The sequence below is a fragment of the Somniosus microcephalus genome, chromosome 4, assembly GCF_052327205.1.
Source record: "Somniosus microcephalus isolate GS21.2 chromosome 4, FLI_Smic_1.0, whole genome shotgun sequence".
Taxonomy (NCBI): domain Eukaryota; kingdom Metazoa; phylum Chordata; class Chondrichthyes; order Squaliformes; family Somniosidae; genus Somniosus; species Somniosus microcephalus.
Window position 1 is genome coordinate 137859628 of NC_140990.1, and position 20663 is coordinate 137880290.

General features: G+C 52.0%; 1 protein-coding gene across 2 annotated transcripts in view; it reads left to right on the forward strand.

Annotated features, from left to right (window-relative positions):
• Nucleotides 1-20663, forward strand: part of LOC147119832 (uncharacterized) — a 430344-nt gene that overhangs the window by 277757 nt on the left and 131924 nt on the right. The window lies entirely within an intron of this gene.

Genomic DNA, 20663 nt, shown 5'->3' on the forward strand with positions numbered 1-20663 from the left:
CCCCATGTACAGTCCAAGAGCTGGAATCCCCATGTACACTTCCAGGTCTGGTGTTCCCCATGTGCAGTACAAACGTTGGAATCCCCATGTACAGTCCCAGGGTAGGAATCCGCATGTACAGTCCCAGGGTTGGAATCTCCATGCACAGTCTCAGGGTTGGAATCCCCATGTACAGTCCGAGGCTTAGATTCCCCTGTACAGTCCCAGGGTTGGAATTCCCATGTACAGTCCCAGGGTTTGAATCCGCATGTACAGTTCCAGGGTTGGAATCCCCATGTACAGTCTCAGGGTTAGAATCCCCATGTACAGTCCCACTGCTGGAGTCCCCATGTACAGTCCCAGTGCGGAATCCCCATTGACAGTCCCAGGGTTAGAATCCCCATGTACGGTCCCAGGGTTGGAATCCCCATATACAGTCGCAGGGTTGGAATCCCCATGTGCAGTCCCAAGGTTAGAACCCCCATGTACAGTCGCAGGTTTGGAATCTCCATGTACAGTCCCAAGGTTAGAATCCCCACGTACAGTCCCAGGGTTAGAATCCCCATGTCCGGTCCCAGTGTTGGAATCCCCATGTACAGTCCCGGGGTTGGAATCCGCATGTACAGTCCCAGGGTTAGAATCCCCATGTACAGTCCCAGGGTTGGAATCACCATGTACAGTCCCAGGGTTAGAATCCCCATGTACAGTCCCAGGGTTAGAATCCCCATGTACAGTCCCAGGGTTAGAATCCCCATGTACAGTCCCAGGGTTGGAATCCCCATGTACAGTCCCAGGGTTGGAATCACCATGTACAGTTCCAGGGTTGGAATCCCCGTGTACAGTCCCAGGGCCGGAATCCCCATGTACAGTCCCAGTTTAGAATCCCAATGTACACTCCCAGGTTAGAATCCCCATGCACAGTCCAAGAGCTTAAATCGCCATGTACAGTCCCAGGTCTGGAATTCCCCATGTACAGTCCAAACGTTGGAATCCCCAAATACAGTCCCAGTGTTGGAATCCCTGTGTACAGTCCCGGGGTGGGAATCCCCATGTTCAGTCCCAGGTTTGGAATCTCCATGTACAGCCCTAGGGTTAGAATCCCCATGTACAATCCCTGGGTTAGAATCCCCATGTACAGTCCCAGGGTTGGAATCCCCATGTACAGTCCCAGGTTTGGAATATCGATGTACAGTCCTAGGGTAAGAATCCCCATGTACAGTCCCAGGGTTGGAATCCCCATGCACAGTCCCAGGATTAGAATACCCTTGCACAGTTACAGGGTTGGAATCCCCAAGTACAGCCCCAGGGTTAGAATCCTCATGTACAGTCTCTGCTTTAGAATCCCCATGTACAGTCCCAGGGTTAGAATCCCCATGCACAGTCCCAGGGTTGGAATCCCCATGTTCAGTCCCAGTGTTGGAATCCCCAAGTACAGTCCAAGGGTTGGATTCCGAATGTGCAGTCCCAGGGTTAGAATCCCCATGTCCAGTCCCGGGGTTAGAATCCCCATGTACAGTTCCAGGGTTGGAATCCCCATATACAGTCCCAGGGCCGGAATCCCCATGTACAGTCCCAGGTTAGAATCCCAATGTACACTCCCAGGTTAGAATCCCCATGCACAGTCCAAGAGCTTAAATCGCCATGTACAGTCCCAGGTCTGGAATTCCCCATGTGTAGTCCAAGGTTTAGAATCCCCAAGTACAGTCCCAGGTTGGAATCCCCATGTACAATCCAAGAGCTGGAATCCCCATGTACACTCCCAGGTCTGGAATTCCCCATGTACAGTCCAAACATTGGAATCCCCAAGCACAGTCCCACTGTTGGAATCCCCGTGTACAGTCCCAGGGTGGGAATCCCCATGTATAGTCCCAGGTTTGGAATCTGCATGTACAGTCCTCGGGTTAGAATCCCCATGTACAATCCCTGGGTTAGAATCCCCATGTACAGTCCCAGGGTTGGAATCCCCATGTACAGTCCCAGGTTTGGAATCTCCATGTACAGTCCTAGTGTAAGAATCCCCATGTACAATCCCTGGGTTAGAGTCCCCATGTACAGACTCAGGGTTGGAATCACCATGTACAGTCCCAGGTTTGGAATCCCCTTGTGCAGTCCCAGGGTTGGAATCTCCATGTACAGTCCTAGTGTTAGAATTCCCATTTACAGTCTCAGGGTTGGAATCCCCAAGTACAGGCCCAGGTTTGGAATCTCCATGTACAGTCCCAGGGTTAGAATCCCCATGCACAGTCCCAGGATTAGAATCCCCTTGCACAGTTACAGGGTTGGAATCCCCATGTACAGCCCCAGGGTTAGAATTCCCATGTACAGTCTCTGCTTTAGAATCCCCATGTACAGTCCCAGGTTACAATCCCCATGTACAGTCGAAGGGCTGGAATCGCCATGTACAGTCCCAGGGTTGGAATCCCCATGCACAGTCCCAGGATTAGAATCCCCTTGCACAGTTACAGGGTTGGAATCCCCATGTACAGCCCCAGGGTTAGAATCCCCATGTACAGTCTCTGCTTTAGAATCCCCATGCACAGTCCCAGGTTACAATCCCCATGTACAGTCCAAGGGCTGGAATCGCGATGTACACTCCCAGGTCTGGATTTCCCCATGTACAGTCCAAACTTTGGAATCCCCATGGACAGTCCCAGGGTAGGAATCCCCATGTACAGTCCCAGGGTTGGATCCACATGTACAGTCCCAGTTTGGAATCCCCATGTACAGTCCCAGTGTTGGAATCCTCATGTACAGACCCAGGGTTAGAATCCTCATGTACAGACCCAGGGTTAGAATCCCCATGTACAGTCCCAGGGCTGGAATCCCCATGTACAGTCCCAGGGTTGGAAACCTCATGTACAGTCCCAGGTTTGGAATCCCCATGTACAGGCCCAGGATTAGAATCCCCATGTGCAGTTCCAGGTTCGAATCCCCATGTACAGTCCAAGAGCTGGAATCCCAATCTACACTCCCAGGTCTGGAATTCCCTATGTACAGTCCAAACGTTGGAATCCCCATATACAGTCCCAGGGTAGGAATCCCCATGTACAGTCCCAGAGTTGGAATTCCCAAGTACAGTCCCAGGGTTTGAATCCGCATGTACAGATCCAGGGTTGGAAACCCCATGTACAGTCCCAGGGTTAGAATCCCCATGTGCAGTCCCAGGGTTGGAATCCCCATGTACAGTCCCAGAGTTGGAATCCCCAAGTACAGTCCCAGGCTTGGATTCCCCATGTGCAGTCCCAGGCTTGGAATCCCCATGTACAGACCCAGAGTTGGAATCCCCAGATACAGTTCCAGGGTTGGAATTCCCATGTGCAGTCCCAGGGTTGGAATCCCCATGTACAGTCCCAGGGTTTGAATCCCCATGTACAGTCCCAGGGTTGGAATCCCCATGTACAATCCCAGGGTTGGAATTTCCCATGTACAGTTCCAGGGTTGGAATCCCCATGTACAGTCCCAGGTTAGAATCCACACGTGCAGTCCCAGGTTAGATTCCCCATGTACAGTCCAAGAGCTGGAATCCCCATGTACACTTCCAGGTCTGGTATTCCCCATGTACAGTACTAACATTGGAATCCCCATGTACAGTCCCAGGGTAGGAATCCCCATGCACAGTCCCAGGGTTGGAATCTCCATGCACAGTCTCAGGGTTTGAATCGGCATGTGCAGTTCCAGGGTTGGTATCCCCATGTACAGTCTCAGGGTTAGAATCCCCATATACAGTCCCAGGGTTGGAATCCCCATGTACAGTCCCTGGGTTAGAATCCCCATGTACAGACCCAGGATTAGAATCCCCATGTACAGTCCAGGGTTGGAATCCCCATGTCCAATCCCTGGGTTAGAATCCCCATGTACAGTCCCAGGATTGGAATCCCCATGTACAGTCCCCGGGTTGGAATCCCCATGTACAGTCCCAGGGTTGAAATCCCCATGTACAGTCCCAGGGTTGGAATCTCCATGTACAGTCCCTGGGTTAGAATCCCCATGTACAGTCCCAGGTTTGGAATCCCCATGTACAGTCCCAGGGTTTGAATCCACATGTACAGTTCCAGGGTTGGAATCCCCATGTACAGTCTCAGGGTTAGAATCCCCATGTACAGTCCCAGGGTTAGAATCCCCATGTACAATCCCAGGGTTTGACTCCCCATGTACAGTCCCATGGCTGGAACCCCCATGTACAGTCACAGGTTTGGAATCCCCATGTATAATCCCAGGGTTAGAATCCCCATGGACAGTCCCAGGGTTAGAATCCCCATGTACAGTCCCAGGGATAGAATCCCCATGTACAGTCCCAGGGTTAGAATCCCCATGTACATTCCCAGGGTTAGATTCCCCATGTACAGTCCAAGAGCTGGAATCCCCATGTACACTTCCAGGTCTGGTGTTCCCCATGTGCAGTACAAACGTTGGAATCCCCATGTACAGTCCCAGGGTAGGAATCCCCATGTACAGTCCCAGGGTTGGAATCTCCATGCACAGTCTCAGGGTTGGAATCCCCGTGTACAGTCCGAGGCTTAGATTCCCCTGTACAGTCCCAGGGTTGGAATTCCCATGTACAGTCCCAGGGTTTGAATCCGCATGTACAGTTCCAGGGTTGGAATCCCCATGTACAGTCTCAGGGTTTGGAATCCCCATGTACAGTCTCAGGGTTAGAATCCCCATGTACAGTCCCAGTGCTGGAGTCCCCATGTACAGTCCCAGTGCGGAATCCCCATTGACAGTCCCAGGGTTAGAATACCCATGTACGGTCCCAGGGTTGGAATCCCCATGTACAGTCGCAGGGTTGGAATCCCCATGTGCAGTCCCAAGGTTAGAATCCCCACGTACAGTCCCAGGGTTAGAATCCCCATGTCCGGTCCCAGTGTTGGAATCCCCATGTACAGTCCCGGGGTTGGAATCCGCATGTACAGTCCCAGGGTTAGAATCCCCATGTACAGTCCCAGGGTTGGAATCACCATGTACAGTCCCAGGGTTAGAATCCCCATGTACAGTCCCAGGGTTAGAATCCCCATGTTCAGTCCCAGGGTTAGAATCCCCATGTACAGTCCCAGGGTTGGAATCTCCATGTACATTCCCAGGATTAGAATCCCCATGCACAGTTCCAGGGTTGGAATCCCCATGTACAGTCCCAGGGCCGGAATCCCCATGTACAGTCCCAGGTTAGAATCCCAATGTACACTCCCGGGTTAGAATCCCCATGCACAGTCCAAGAGCTTAAATCGCCATGTACAGTCCCAGGTCTGGAATTCCCCATGTGTAGTCCAAGGTTTAGAATCCCCAAGTACAGTCCCAGGTTGGAATCCCCATGTACAGTCCAAGAGCTGGAATCCCCATGTACACTCCCAGGTCTGGAATTCCCCATGTACAGTCCAAACGTTGGAATCCCCAAGTACAGTCCCACTGTTGGAATCCCCGTGTACAGTTCTAGGGTTAGAATCCCCATGTACAATCCCAGGGTTTGACTCCCCATGTACAGTCCCAGGGCTGGAACCCCCATGTACAGTCACAGGTCTGGAATCCCCATGTATAATCCCAGGGTTAGAATCCCCATGTACAGTCCCAGGGTTAGATTCCCCATGTACAGTCCAAGAGCTGGAATCCCCATGTACACTTCCAGGTCTGGTGTTCCCCATGTGCAGTACAAACGTTGGAATCCCCATGTACAGTCCCAGGGTAGGAATCCGCATGTACAGTCCCAGGGTTGGAATCTCCATGCACAGTCTCAGGGTTGGAATCCCCATGTACAGTCCGAGGCTTAGATTCCCCTGTACAGTCCCAGGGTTGGAATTCCCATGTACAGTCCCAGGGTTTGAATCCGCATGTACAGTTCCAGGGTTGGAATCCCCATGTACAGTCTCAGGGTTAGAATCCCCATGTACAGTCCCACTGCTGGAGTCCCCATGTACAGTCCCAGTGCGGAATCCCCATTGACAGTCCCAGGGTTAGAATCCCCATGTACGGTCCCAGGGTTGGAATCCCCATATACAGTCACAGGGTTGGAATCCCCATGTGCAGTCCCAAGGTTAGAACCCCCATGTACAGTCGCAGGTTTGGAATCTCCATGTACAGTCCCAAGGTTAGAATCCCCACGTACAGTCCCAGGGTTAGAATCCCCATGTCCGGTCCCAGTGTTGGAATCCCCATGTACAGTCCCGGGGTTGGAATCCGCATGTACAGTCCCAGGGTTAGAATCCCCATGTACAGTCCCAGGGTTGGAATCACCATGTACAGTCCCAGGGTTAGAATCCCCATGTACAGTCCCAGGGTTAGAATCCCCATGTACAGTCCCAGGGTTAGAATCCCCATGTACAGTCCCAGGGTTGGAATCCCCATGTACAGTCCCAGGGTTGGAATCACCATGTACAGTTCCAGGGTTGGAATCCCCGTGTACAGTCCCAGGGCCGGAATCCCCATGTACAGTCCCAGTTTAGAATCCCAATGTACACTCCCAGGTTAGAATCCCCATGCACAGTCCAAGAGCTTAAATCGCCATGTACAGTCCCAGGTCTGGAATTCCCCATGTGTAGTCCAAGGTTTAGAATCCCCAAGTACAGTCCCAGGTTGGAATCCCCATGTACAGTCCAAGAGCTGGAATCCCCATGTACACTCCCAGGTCTGGAATTCCCCATGTACAGTCCAAACGTTGGAATCCCCAAGTACAGTCCCACTGTTGGAATCCCCGTGTACAGTTCTAGGGTTAGAATCCCCATGTACAATCCCAGGTTAGAATCCCCATGTACAGACTCAGGCTTGGAATCCCCATGTACAGTCCCAGGTTTGGAATCCCCTTGTGCAGTCCCAGGGTTGGAATCTCCATGTACAGTCCCAGTTTTAGAATTCCCATGTACAGTCTCAGGGTTGGAATCCCCATGTCCAGGCCCAGGTTTGGAATCTCCATGCACAGTCCCAGGGTTAGAATCCCCATGCACAGTCCCAGGATTAGAATCCCCTTGCACAGTTACAGGGTTGGAATCCCCATGTACAGCCCCAGGGTTAGAATCCCCATGTACAGTCTCTGCTTTAGAATCCCCATGTACAGTCCCAGGTTGCAATCCCCATGTACAGTCCAAGGGCTGGAATCGCCATGTACACTCCCAGGTCTGGATTTCCCCATGTACAGTCCAAACTTTGGAATCCCCATGGACAGTCCCAGGGTAGGAATCCCAATGTACAGTCCCAGGGTTGGATCCACATGTACAGTCCCAGTTTGGAATCCCCATGTACAGTCCCAGTGTTGGAATCCTCATGTACAGACCCAGGGTTAGAATCCTCATGTACAGACCCAGGGTTAGAATCCTCATGTACAGACCCAGGGTTAGAATCCCCATGTACAGTCCCAGGGCTGGAATCCCCATGTACAGTCCCAGGGTTGGAAACCTCATGTACAGTCCCAGGGTTGGAATCCCCATGTACAGGCCCAGGATTAGAATCCCCATGTACAGGCCCAGGATTAGAATCCCCATGTACAGTTCCAGGTTCGAATCCCCATGTACAGTTCCAGGTTCGAATCCCCATGTACAGTCCAAGAGCTGGAATCCCCATGTACAGTCCCAGGGCTGGAATTCCCCATGTACAGTCCAAACGTTGGAACCCCCATATACAGTCCCAGGGTAGGAATCCCCATGTGCAGTCCCAGAGTTGGAATTCCCAAGTACAGTCCCAGGGTTTGAATCCGCATGTACAGATCCAGGGTTGGAAACCCCATGTACAGTCCCAGGGTTAGAATCCCCATGTACAGTCCCAGGGTTGGAATCCCCATGTACAGTCCCAGAGTTGGAATCCCCAAGTACAGTCCCAGGGTTGGATTCCCCATGTGCAGTCCCAGGCTTGGTATCCCCATGTACAGATCCAGAGTTGGAATCCCCAGATACAGTTCCAGGGTTGGAATTCCCATGTGCAGTCCCAGGGTTGGAATCCCCATGTACAGTCCCAGGGTTTGAATCCCCATGTACAGTCCTAGGGTTGGAATCCCCATGTACAATCCCAGGGTTGGAATTTCCCATGTACAGTTCCAGGGTTGGAATCCCCATGTACAGTCCCAGGTTAGAATCCCCATGTGCAGTCCCAGGTTAGATTCCCCATGTACAGTCCAAGAGCTGGAATCCCCATGTACACTTCCAGGTCTGGTATTCCCCATGTACAGTACAAACATTGGACTCCCCATGTACAGTCCCAGGGTAGGAATCCCCATGTACAGTCCCAGGGTTGGAATCTCCATGCACAGTCTCAGGGTTTGAATCGGCATGTGCAGTTCCAGGGTTGGTATCCCCATGTACAGTCTCAGGGTTAGAATCCCCATATACAGTCCCAGGGTTGGAATCCCCATGTACAGTCCCCGGGTTGGAATCCCCATGTACAGTCCCAGGGTTGGAATCCCCATGTACAGTCCCAGGGTTGGAATCTCCATGTACAGTCCCTGGGTTAGAATCCCCATGTACAGTCCCAGGTTTGGAATCCCCATGTACAGTCCCAGGGTTTGAATCCACATGTACAGTTCCAGGGTTGGAATCCCCATGTACAGTCTCAGGGTTAGAATCCCCATGTACAGTCCCAGGGTTAGAATCCCCATGTACAATCCCAGGGTTTGACTCCCCATGTACAGTCCCAGGGCTGGAATCCCCATGTACAGTCACAGGTTTGGAATCCCCATGTATAATCCCAGGGTTAGAATCCCCATGTACAGTCCCAGGGTTAGAATCCCCATGTACAGTCCCAGGGTTAGAATCCCCATGTACAGTCTCAGGGTTTGGAATCCCCATGTACAGTCTCAGGGTTAGAATCCCCATGTACAGTCCCAGTGCTGGAGTCCCCATGTACAGTCCCAGTGCGGAATCCCCATTGACAGTCCCAGGTTTAGAATACCCATGTACGGTCCCAGGGTTGGAATCCCCATGTACAGTCGCAGGGTTGGAATCCCCATGTGCAGTCCCAAGGTTAGAACCCCCATGTACAGTCGCAGGTTTGGAATCTCCATGTACAGTCCCAAGGTTAGAATCCCCACGTACAGTCCCAGGGTTAGAATCCCCATGTCCAGTCCCAGTGTTGGAATCCCCATGTACAGTCCCGGGGTTGGAATCCGCATGTACAGTCCCAGGGTTAGAATCCCCATGTACAGTCCCAGGGTTGGAATCACCATGTACAGTCCCAGGGTTAGAATCCCCATGTACAGTCCCAGGGCCGGAATCCCCATGTACAGTCCCAGGTTAGAATCCCAATGTACACTCCCGGGTTAGAATCCCCATGCACAGTCCAAGAGCTTAAATCGCCATGTACAGTCCCAGGTCTGGAATTCCCCATGTGTAGTCCAAGGTTTTGAATCCCCAAGTACAGTCCCAGGTTGGAATCCCCATGTACAGTCCAAGAGCTGGAATCCCCATGTACACTCTCAGGTCTGGAATTCCCCATGTACAGTCCAAACGTTGGAATCCCCAAGTACAGTCCCAGTGTTGGAATCCCCGTGTACAGTCCCAGGGTTGGAATCCCCATGTACAGTCCCAGGTTTGGAATCTCCATGTACAGTCCTAGGGTTAGAATCCCCATGTACAATCCCTGGGTTAGAATCCCCATGTACAGTCCCAGGTTTGGAATCCCCATGTACAGTCCCAGGGTTGGAATCCCCATGCACAGTCCCAGGATTAGAATCCCCTTGCACAGTTACAGGGTTGGAATCCCCAAGTACAGCCCCAGGGTTAGAATCCTCATGTACAGTCTCTGCTTTAGAATCCCCATGTACAGTCCCAGGGTTAGAATCCCCATGTACAGTCCCAGGGTTGGAATCCCCATGTTCAGTCCCAGTGTTGGAATCCCCAAGTACAGTCCAAGGGTTGGATTCCGAATGTGCAGTCCCAGGCTGGAATCCCCATGTACAGTCCCAGGGCTGGAATTCCCCATGTACAGTCCAAACGTTGGAATCCCCATATACAGTCCCAGGGTAGGAATCCCCATGTACAGTCCCAGAGTTGGAATTCCCAAGTACAGTCCCAGGGTTTGAATCCGCATGTACAGATCCAGGGTTGGAAACCCCATGTACAGTCCCAGGGTTAAAATCCCCATGTACAGTCCCAGGGTTTGAATCCCCATGTACAGTCCCAGAGTTGGAATCCCCAAGTACAGTCCCAGGGTTGGATTCCCCATGTGCAGTCCCAGGCTTGGAATCCCCATGTACAGACCCAGAGTTGGAATCCCCAGATACAGTTCCAGGGTTGGAATTCCCATGTGCAGTCCCAGGGTTGGAATCCCCATGTACAGTCCCAGGGTTTGAATCCCCATGTACAGTCCCAGGGTTGGAATCACCATGTACAATCCCAGGGTTGGAATTTCCCATGTACAGTTCCAGGGTTGGAATCCCCATGTACAGTCCCAGGTTAGAATCCCCATGTGCAGTCCCAGGTTAGATTCCCCATGTACAGTCCAAGAGCTGGAATCCCCATGTACACTTCCAGGTCTGGTATTCCCCATGTACAGTACAAACATTGGAATCGCATGTACAGTCCCAGGGTAGGAATCCCCATGTACAGTCCCAGGGTTGGAATCTCCATGCACGGTCTCAGGGTTTGAATCAGCATGTGCAGTTCCAGGGTTGGTATCCCCATGTACAGTCTCAGGGTTAGTATCCCCATATACAGTCCCAGGGTTGGAATCCCCATGTACAGTCCCTGGGTTAGAATCCCCATGTACAGACCCAGGATTAGAATCCCCATGTACAGTCCAGGGTTGGAATCCCCATGTCCAATCCCTGGGTTAGAATCCCCATGTACAGTCCCAGGGTTGGAATCCCCATGCACAGTCCCCGGGTTGGAATCCCCATGTACAGTCCCAGGGTTGGAATCCCCATGTACAGTCCCAGGGTTGGAATCTCCATGTACAGTCCCTGGGTTAGAATCCCCATGTACAGTCCCAGGTTTAGAATCCCCATGTACAGTCCCAGGATTTGAATCCACATGTGCAGTTCCAGGGTTGGAATCCCCATGTACAGTCTCAGGGTTAGAATCCCCATGTACAGTCCCAGGGTTAGAATCCCCATGTACAATCCCAGGGTTTGACTCCCCATGTACAGTCCCAGGGCTGGAATCCCCATGTACAGTCACAGGTTTGGAATCCCCATGTATAATCCCAGGGTTAGAATCCCCATGTACAGTCCCAGGGTTAGAATCCCCATGTACAGTCCCAGGGTTAGAATCCCCATGTACAGTCCCAGGGTTAGAATCCCCATTGACAGTCCCAGGTTAGATTCCCCATGTACAGTCCAAGAGCTGGAATCCCCATGTACACTTCCAGGTCTGGTGTTCCCCATGTGCAGTACAAACGTTGGAATCCCCATGTACAGTCCCAGGGTAGGAATCCCCATGTACAGTCCCAGGGTTGGAATCTCCATGCACAGTCTCAGGGTTGGAATCCTCATGTACAGTCCGAGGCTTAGATTCCCCATGTGCAGTCCCAGGGTTGGAATTCCCATGTACATCCCAGGGTTTGAATCCGCATGTACAGTTCCAGGGTTGGAATCCCCAAGTACAGTCTCAGGGTTTGGAATCCCCAAGTACAGTCTCAGGGTTAGAATCCCCATGTACAGTCCCAGTGCTGGAGTCCCCATGTACAGTCCCAGTGCGGAATCCCCATTGACAGTCCCAGGGTTAGAATACCCATGTACGGTCCCAGGGTTGGAATCCCCATGTACAGTCGCAGGGTTGGAATCCCCATGTGCAGTCCCAAGGTTAGAATCCCCATGTACAGTCGCAGGTTTGGAATCTCCATGTACAGTCCCAAGGTTAGAATCCCCACGTACAGTCCCAGGGTTAGAATCCCCATGTCCAGTCCCAGTGTTGGAATCCCCATGTACAGTCCCAGGGTTGGAATCCGCATGTACAGTCACAGGGTTAGAATCCCCATGTACAGTCCCAGGGTTAGAATCCCCATGTACAGTCCCAGGGTTGGAATCTCCATGTACATTCCCAGGATTAGAATCCCCATGTACAGTTCCAGGGTTGGAATCCCCATGTACAGTCCCAGGGCCGGAATCCCCATGTACAGTCCCAGGTTAGAATCCCAATGTACACTCCCGGGCTAGAATCCCCATGCACAGTCCAAGAGCTTAAATCGCCATGTACAGTCCCAGGTCTGGAATTCCCCATGTGTAGTCCAAGGTTTTGAATCCCCAAGTACAGTCCCAGGTTGGAATCCCCATGTACAGTCCAAGAGCTGGAATCCCCATGTACACTCCCAGGTCTGGAATTCCCCATGTACAGTCCAAACGTTGGAATCCCCAAGTACAGTCCCAGTGTTGGAATCCCCGTGTACAGTCCCAGGGTTGGAATCCCCATGTACAGTCCCAGGTTTGGAATCTCCATGTACAGTCCTAGGGTTAGAATCCCCATGTACAATCCCTGGGTTAGAATCCCCATGTACAGTCCCAGGTTTGGAATCCCCATGTACAGTCCCAGGGTTAGAATCCCCATGTACAGTCCCAGGGTTGGAATCCCCATGCACAGTCCCAGGATTAGAATCCCCTTGCACAGTTACAGGGTTGGAATCCCCAAGTACAGCCCCAGGGTTAGAATCCTCATGTACAGTCTCTGCTTTAGAATCCCCATGTACAGTCCCAGGGTTAGAATCCCCATGTACAGTCCCAGGGTTGGAATCCCCATGTTCAGTCCCAGTGTTGGAATCCCCAAGTACAGTCCAAGGGTTGGATTCCGAATGTGCAGTCCCAGGCTGGAATCACCATGTACAGTCCCAGGGCTGGAATTCCCCATGTACAGTCCAAACGTTGGAATCCCCATATACAGTCCCAGGGTAGGAATCCCCATGTACAGTCCCAGAGTTGGAATTCCCAAGTACAGTCCCAGGGTTTGAATCCGCATGTACAGATCCAGGGTTGGAAACCCCATGTACAGTCCCAGGGTTAGAATCCCTATGTACAGTCCCAGGGTTGGAATCCCCATGTACAGTCCCAGAGTTGGAATCCCCAAGTACAGTCCCAGGGTTGGATTCCCCATGTGCAGTCCCAGGCTTGGAATCCCCATGTACAGACCCAGAGTTGGAATCCCCAGATACAGTTCCAGGGTTGGAATTCCCATGTGCAGTCCCAGGGTTGGAATCCCCATGTACAGTCCCAGGGTTTGAATCCCCATGTACAGTCCCAGGGTTGGAATCCCCATGTACAATCCCAGGTTTGGAATTTCCCATGTACAGTTCCAGGGTTGGAATCCCCATGTACAGTCCCAGGTTAGAATCCCCATGTGCAGTCCCAGGTTAGATTCCCCATGTACAGTCCAAGAGCTGGAATCCCCATGTACACTTCCAGGTCTGGTATTCCCCATGTACAGTACAAACATTGGAATCCCCATGTACAGTCCCAGGGTAGGAATCCCCATGTACAGTCCCAGGGTTGGAATCTCCATGCACAGTCTCAGGGTTTGAATCGGCATGTGCAGTTCCAGGGTTGGTATCCCCATGTACAGTCTCAGGGTTAGAATCCCCATATACAGTCCCAGGGTTGGAATCCCCATGTACACACCCAGGATTAGAATCCCCATGTACAGTCCAGGGTTGGAATCCCCATGTCCAATCCCTGGGTTAGAATCCCCATGTACAGTCCCAGGGTTGGAATCCCCATGTACAGTCCCCGGGTTGGAATCCCCATGTACAGTCCCAGGGTTGGAATCCCCATGTACAGTCCCAGGGTTGGAATCTCCATGTACAGTCCCTGGGTTAGAATCCCCATGTACAGTCCCAGGTTTGGAATCCCCATGTACAGTCCCAGGATTTGAATCCACATGTACAGTTCCAGGGTTTGAATCCCCATGTACAGTCTCAGGGTTAGAATCCCCATGTACAGTCCCAGGGTTAGAATCCCCATGTACAATCCCAGGGTTTGACTCCCCATGTACAGTCCCAGGGCTGGAATCCCCATGTACAGTCACAGGTTTGGAATCCCCATGTATAATCCCAGGGTTAGAATCCCCATGTACAGTCCCAGGGTTAGAATCCCCATGTACAGTCCCAGGGTTGGAATCTCCATGCACAGTCTCAGGGTTGGAATCCCCATGTACAGTCCGAGGCTTAGATTCCCCATGTGCAGTCCCAGGGTTGGAATTCCCATGTACATCCCAGGGTTTGAATCCGCTTGTACAGTTCCAGGGTTGGAATCCCCAAGTACAGTCTCAGGGTTTGGAATCCCCAAGTACAGTCTCAGGGTTAGAATCCCCATGTACAGTCCCAGTGCTGGAGTCCCCATGTACAGTCCCAGTGCGGAATCCCCATTGACAGTCCCAGGGTTAGAATACCCATGTACGGTCCCAGGGTTGGAATCCCCATGTACAGTCGCAGGGTTGGAATCCCCATGTGCAGTCCCAAGGTTAGAATCCCCATGTACAGTCGCAGGTTTGGAATCTCCATGTACAGTCCCAAGGTTAGAATCCCCACGTACAGTCCCAGGGTTAGAATCCCCATGTCCAGTCCCAGTGTTGGAATCCCCATGTACAGTCCCAGGGTTGGAATCCGCATGTACAGTCACAGGGTTAGAATCCCCATGTACAGTCCCAGGGTTAGAATCCCCATGTACAGTCCCAGGGTTGGAATCTCCATGTACATTCCCAGGATTAGAATCCCCATGTACAGTTCCAGGGTTGGAATCCCCATGTACAGTCCCAGGGCCGGAATCCCCATGTACAGTCCCAGGTTAGAATCCCAATGTACACTCCCGGGCTAGAATCCCCATGCACAGTCCAAGAGCTTAAATCGCCATGTACAGTCCCAGGTCTGGAATTCCCCATGTGTAGTCCAAGGTTTTGAATCCCCAAGTACAGTCCCAGGTTGGAATCCCCATGTACAGTCCAAGAGCTGGAATCCCCATGTACACTCCCAGGTCTGGAATTCCCCATGTACAGTCCAAACGTTGGAATCCCCAAGTACAGTCCCAGTGTTGGAATCCCCGTGTACAGTCCCAGGGTTGGAATCCCCATGTACAGTCCCAGGTTTGGAATCTCCATGTACAGTCCTAGGGTTAGAATCCCCATGTACAATCCCTGGGTTAGAATCCCCATGTACAGTCCCAGGTTTGGAATCCCCATGCACAGTCCCAGGGTTAGAATCCCCATGTACAGTCCCAGGGTTGGAATCCCCATGCACAGTCCCAGGATTAGAATCCCCTTGCACAGTTACAGGGTTGGAATCCCCAAGTACAGCCCCAGGGTTAGAATCCTCATGTACAGTCTCTGCTTTAGAATCCCCATGTACAGTCCCAGGGTTAGAATCCCCATGTACAGTCCCAGGGTTGGAATCCCCATGTTCAGTCCCAGTGTTGGAATCCCCAAGTACAGTCCAAGGGTTGGATTCCGAATGTGCAGTCCCAGGCTGGAATCCCCATGTACAGTCCCAGGGCTGGAATTCCCCATGTACAGACCAAACGTTGGAATCCCCATATACAGTCCCAGGTTAGGAATCCCCATGTACAGTCCCAGGGTTGGATTCCCCATGTGCAGTCCCAGGCTTGGAATCCCCATGTACAGACCCAGAGTTGGAATCCCCAGATACAGTTCCAGGGTTGGAATTCCCATGTGCAGTCCCAGGGTTGGAATCCCCATGTACAGTCCCAGGGTTTGAATCCCCATGTACAATCCCAGGGTTGGAATTTCCCATGTACAGTTCCAGGGTTGGAATCCCCATGTACAGTCCCAGGTTAGAATCCCCATGTGCAGTCCCAGGTTAGATTCCCCATGTACAGTCCAAGAGCTGGAATCCCCATGTACACTTCCAGGTCTGGTATTCCCCATGTACAGTACAAACATTGGAATCCCCATGTACAGTCCCAGGGTAGGAATCCCCATGTACAGTCCCAGGGTTGGAATCTCCATGCACAGTCTCAGGGTTTGAATCGGCATCTGCAGTTCCAGGGTTGGTATCCCCATGTACAGTCTCAGGGTTAGAATCCCCATGTACAGTCCAGGGTTGGAATCCCCATGTCCAATCCCTGGGTTAGAATCCCCATGTACAGTCCCAGGGTTGGAATCCCCATGTACAGTCCCCGGGTTGGAATCCCCATGTACAGTCCCAGGTTTGGAATCCCCATGTACAGTCCCAGGTTTGGAATCTAAATGTACAGTCCCTGGGTTAGAATCCCCATGTACAGTCCCAGGTTTGGAATCCCCATGTACAGTCCCAGGATTTGAATCCACATGTACAGTTCCAGGGTTTGAATCCCCATGTACAGTTCCAGGGTTTGAATCCCCATGTACAGTCTCAGGGTTAGAATCCCCATGTACAGTCCCAGGGTTAGAATCCCCATGTACAATCCCAGGGTTTGACTCCCCATGTACAGTCCCAGGGCTGGAATCCCCATGTACAGTCACAGGTTTGGAATCCCCATGTATAAACCCAGGGTTAGAATCCCCATGTACAGTCCCAGGGTTAGAATCCCCATGTACAGTCCCAGGGTTAGAATCCCCATGTACAGTCCCAGGGTTAGAATCCCCATGTACATTCCCAGGGTTAGAATCCCCATGTACAGTCCCAGTGCTGGAATCCCCATGTACAGTCCCAGTGCGGAATCCCCATTGACAGTCCCAGGTTAGACTCCCCATGTACAGTCCAAGAGCTGGAATCCCCATGTACACTTCCAGGTCTGGTGTTTCCCAAGTGCAGTACAAACGTTGGAATCCCCATGTACAGTCCCAGGGTAGGAATCCCCATGTACAGTCCCAGGGTTGGAATCTCCATGCACAGTCTGAGGGTTGGAATCCCCATGTACAGTCCCAGGGTTAGATTCCCCATGTACAGTCCCAGGGTTGGAATTCCCATGTACAGTCCCAGGGTTTGAATCCGCATGTACAGTTCCAGGGTTGGAATCCCCATGTACAGTCTCAGGGTTTGGAATCCCCATGTACAGTCTCAGGGTTAGAATCCCCATGTACAGTCCGAGTGCTGGAGTCCCCATGTACAGTCCCAGTGCGGAATCCCCATTGACAGTCCCAGGGTTAGAATACCCATATACGGTCCCAGGGTTGGAATCCCCATGTACAGTCGCAGGGTTGGAATCCCCATGTGCAGTCCCAAGGTTAGAACCCCCATGTACAGTCGCAGGTTTGGAATCTCCATGTACAGTCCCAAGGTTAGAATCCCCACGTACAGTCCCAGGGTTAGAATCCCCATGTCCAGTCCCAGTGTTGGAATCCCCATGTACAGTCCCGGGGTTGGAATCCGCATGTGCAGTCCCAGGGTTAGAATCCCCATGTACAGTCCCAGGGTTGGAATCACCATGTACAGTCCCAGGGTTAGAATCCCCATGTACAGTCCCAGGGTTAGAATCCCCATGTACAGTCCCAGGGTTGGAATCTCCATGTACATTCCCAGGATTAGAATCCCCATGTACAGTTCCAGGGTTGGAATCCCCATGAGCAGTCCCAGGGCCGGAATCCCCATGTACAGTCCCAGGTTAGAATCCCAATGTACACTCCCGGGCTAGAATCCCCATGCACAGTCCAAGAGCTTAAATCGCCATGTACAGTCCCAGGTCTGGAATTCCCCATGTGTAGTCCAAGGTTTTGAATCCCCAAGTACAGTCCCAGGTTGGAATCCCCATGTACAGTCCAAGAGCTGGAATCCCCATGTACACTCCCAGGTCTGGAATTCCCCATGTACAGTCCAAACGTTGGAATCCCCAAGTACACTCCCAGTGTTGGAATCCCCGTGTACAGTCCCAGGGTTGGAATCCCCATGTACAGTCCCAGGTTTGGAATCTCCATGGACAGTCCTAGGGTTAGAATCCCCATGTACAATCCCTGGGTTAGAATCCCCATGTACAGTCCCAGGTTTGGAATCCCCATGTACAGTCCCAGGGTTAGAATCCCCATGTACAGTCCCAGGGTTGGAATCCCCATGCACAGTCCCAGGATTAGAATCCCCTTGCACAGTTACAGGGTTGGAATCCCCAAGTACAGCCCCAGGGTTAGAATCCCCATGTACAGTCTCTGCTTTAGAATCCCCATGTACAGTCCCAGGGTTAGAATCCCCATGTACAGTCCCAGGGTTGGAATCCCCATGTTCAGTCCCAGTGTTGGAATCCCCAAGTACAGTCCAAGGGTTGGATTCCGAATGTGCAGTCCCAGGCTGGAATCCCCATGTGCAGTCCCAGGGCTGGAATTCCCCATGTACAGTCCAAACGTTGGAATCCCCATATACAGTCCCAGGGTAGGAATCCCCATGTACAGTCCCAGAGTTGGAATTCCCAAGTACAGTCCCAGGGTTTGAATCCGCATGTACAGATCCAGGGTTGGAAACCCCATGTACAGTCCCAGGGTTAGAATCCCCATGTACAGTCCCAGGGTTGGAATCCCCATGTACAGTCCCAGAGTTGGAATCCCCAAGTACAGTCCCAGGGTTGGATTCCCCATGTGCAGTCCCAGGCTTGGAATCCCCATGTACAGACCCAGAGTTGGAATCCCCAGATACAGTTCCAGGGTTGGAATTCCCATGTGCAGTCCCAGGGTTGGAATCCCCATGTACAGTCCCAGGGTTTGAATCCCCATGTACAGTCCCAGGGTTGGAATCCCCATGTACAATCCCAGGGTTGGAATTTCCCATGTACAGTTCCAGGGTTGGAATCCCCATGTACAGTCCCAGGTTAGAATCCCCATGTGCAGTCCCAGGTTAGATTCCCCATGTACAGTCCAAGAGCTGGAATCCCCATGTACACTTCCAGGTCTGGTATTCCCCATGTACAGTACAAACATTGGAATCCCCAAGTACAGTCCCAGTGTTGGAATCCCCGTGTACAGTCCCAGGGTTGGAATCCCCATGTACAGTCCCAGGTTTGGAATCTCCATGTACAGTCCTAGGGTTAGAATCCCCATGTACAATCCCTGGGTTAGAATCCCCATGTACAGTCCCAGGTTTGGAATCCCCATGCACAGTCCCAGGGTTAGAATCCCCATGTACAGTCCCAGGGTTGGAATCCCCATGCACAGTCCCAGGATTAGAATCCCCTTGCACAGTTACAGGGTTGGAATCCCCAAGTACAGCCCCAGGGTTAGAATCCTCATGTACAGTCTCTGCTTTAGAATCCCCATGTACAGTCCCAGGGTTAGAATCCCCATGTACAGTCCCAGGGTTGGAATCCCCATGTTCAGTCCCAGTGTTGGAATCCCCAAGTACAGTCCAAGGGTTGGATTCCGAATGTGCAGTCCCAGGCTGGAATCCCCATGTACAGTCCCAGGGCTGGAATTCCCCATGTACAGACCAAACGTTGGAATCCCCATATACAGTCCCAGGTTAGGAATCCCCATGTACAGTCCCAGAGTTGGAATTCCCAAGTACAGTCCCAGGGTTTGAATCCGCATGTACAGATCCAGGGTTGGAAACCCCATGTACAGTCCCAGGGTTAGAATCCCTATGTACAGTCCCAGGGTTGGAATCCCCATGTACAGTCCCAGAGTTGGAATCCCCAAGTACAGTCCCAGGGTTGGATTCCCCATGTGCAGTCCCAGGCTTGGAATCCCCATGTACAGACCCAGAGTTGGAATCCCCAGATTCAGTTCCAGGGTTGGAATTCCCATGTGCAGTCCCAGGGTTGGAATCCCCATGTACAGTCCCAGGGTTTGAATCCCCATGTACAATCCCAGGGTTGGAATTTCCCATGTACAGTTCCAGGGTAGGAATCCCCATGTACAGTCCCAGGTTAGAATCCCCATGTGCAGTCCCAGGTTAGATTCCCCATGTACAGTCCAAGAGCTGGAATCCCCATGTACACTTCCAGGTCTGGTATTCCCCATGTACAGTACAAACATTGGAATCCCCATGTACAGTCCCAGGGTAGGAATCCCCATGTACAGTCCCAGGGTTGGAATCTCCATGCACAGTCTCAGGGTTTGAATCGGCATGTGCAGTTCCAGGGTTGGTATCCCCATGTACAGTCTCAGGGTTAGAATCCCCATGTACAGTCCAGGGTTGGAATCCCCATGTCCAATCCCTGGGTTAGAATCCCCATGTACAGTCCCAGGGTTGGAATCCCCATGTACAGTCCCAGGGTTGGAATCCCCATGTACAGTCCCAGGTTTGGAATCTAAATGTGCAGTCCCTGGGTTAGAATCCCCATGTACAGTCCCAGGTTTGGAATCCCCATGTACAGTCCCAGGATTTGAATCCACATGTACAGTTCCAGGGTTTGAATCCCCATGTACAGTCTCAGGGTTAGAATCCCCATGTACAGTCCCAGGGTTAGAATCCCCATGTACAATCCCAGGGTTTGACTCCCCATGTACAGTCCCAGGGCTGGAATCCCCATGTACAGTCACAGGTTTGGAATCCCCATGTATAAACCCAGGGTTAGAATCCCCATGTACAGTCCCAGGGTTAGAATCCCCATGTACAGTCCCAGGGTTAGAATCCCCATGTATAGTCCCAGGGTTAGAATCCCCATGTACATTCCCAGGGTTAGAATCCCCATGTACAGTCCCAGTGCTGGAATCCCCATGTACAGTCCCAGTGCGGAATCCCCATTGACAGTCCCAGGTTAGATTCCACATGTACAGTCCAAGAGCTGGAATCCCCATGTACACTTCCAGGTCTGGTGTTTCCCATGTGCAGTACAAACGTTGGAATCCCCATGTACAGTCCCAGGGTAGGAATCCCCATGTACAGTCCCAGGGTTGGAATCTCCATGCACAGTCTGAGGGTTGGAATCCCCATGT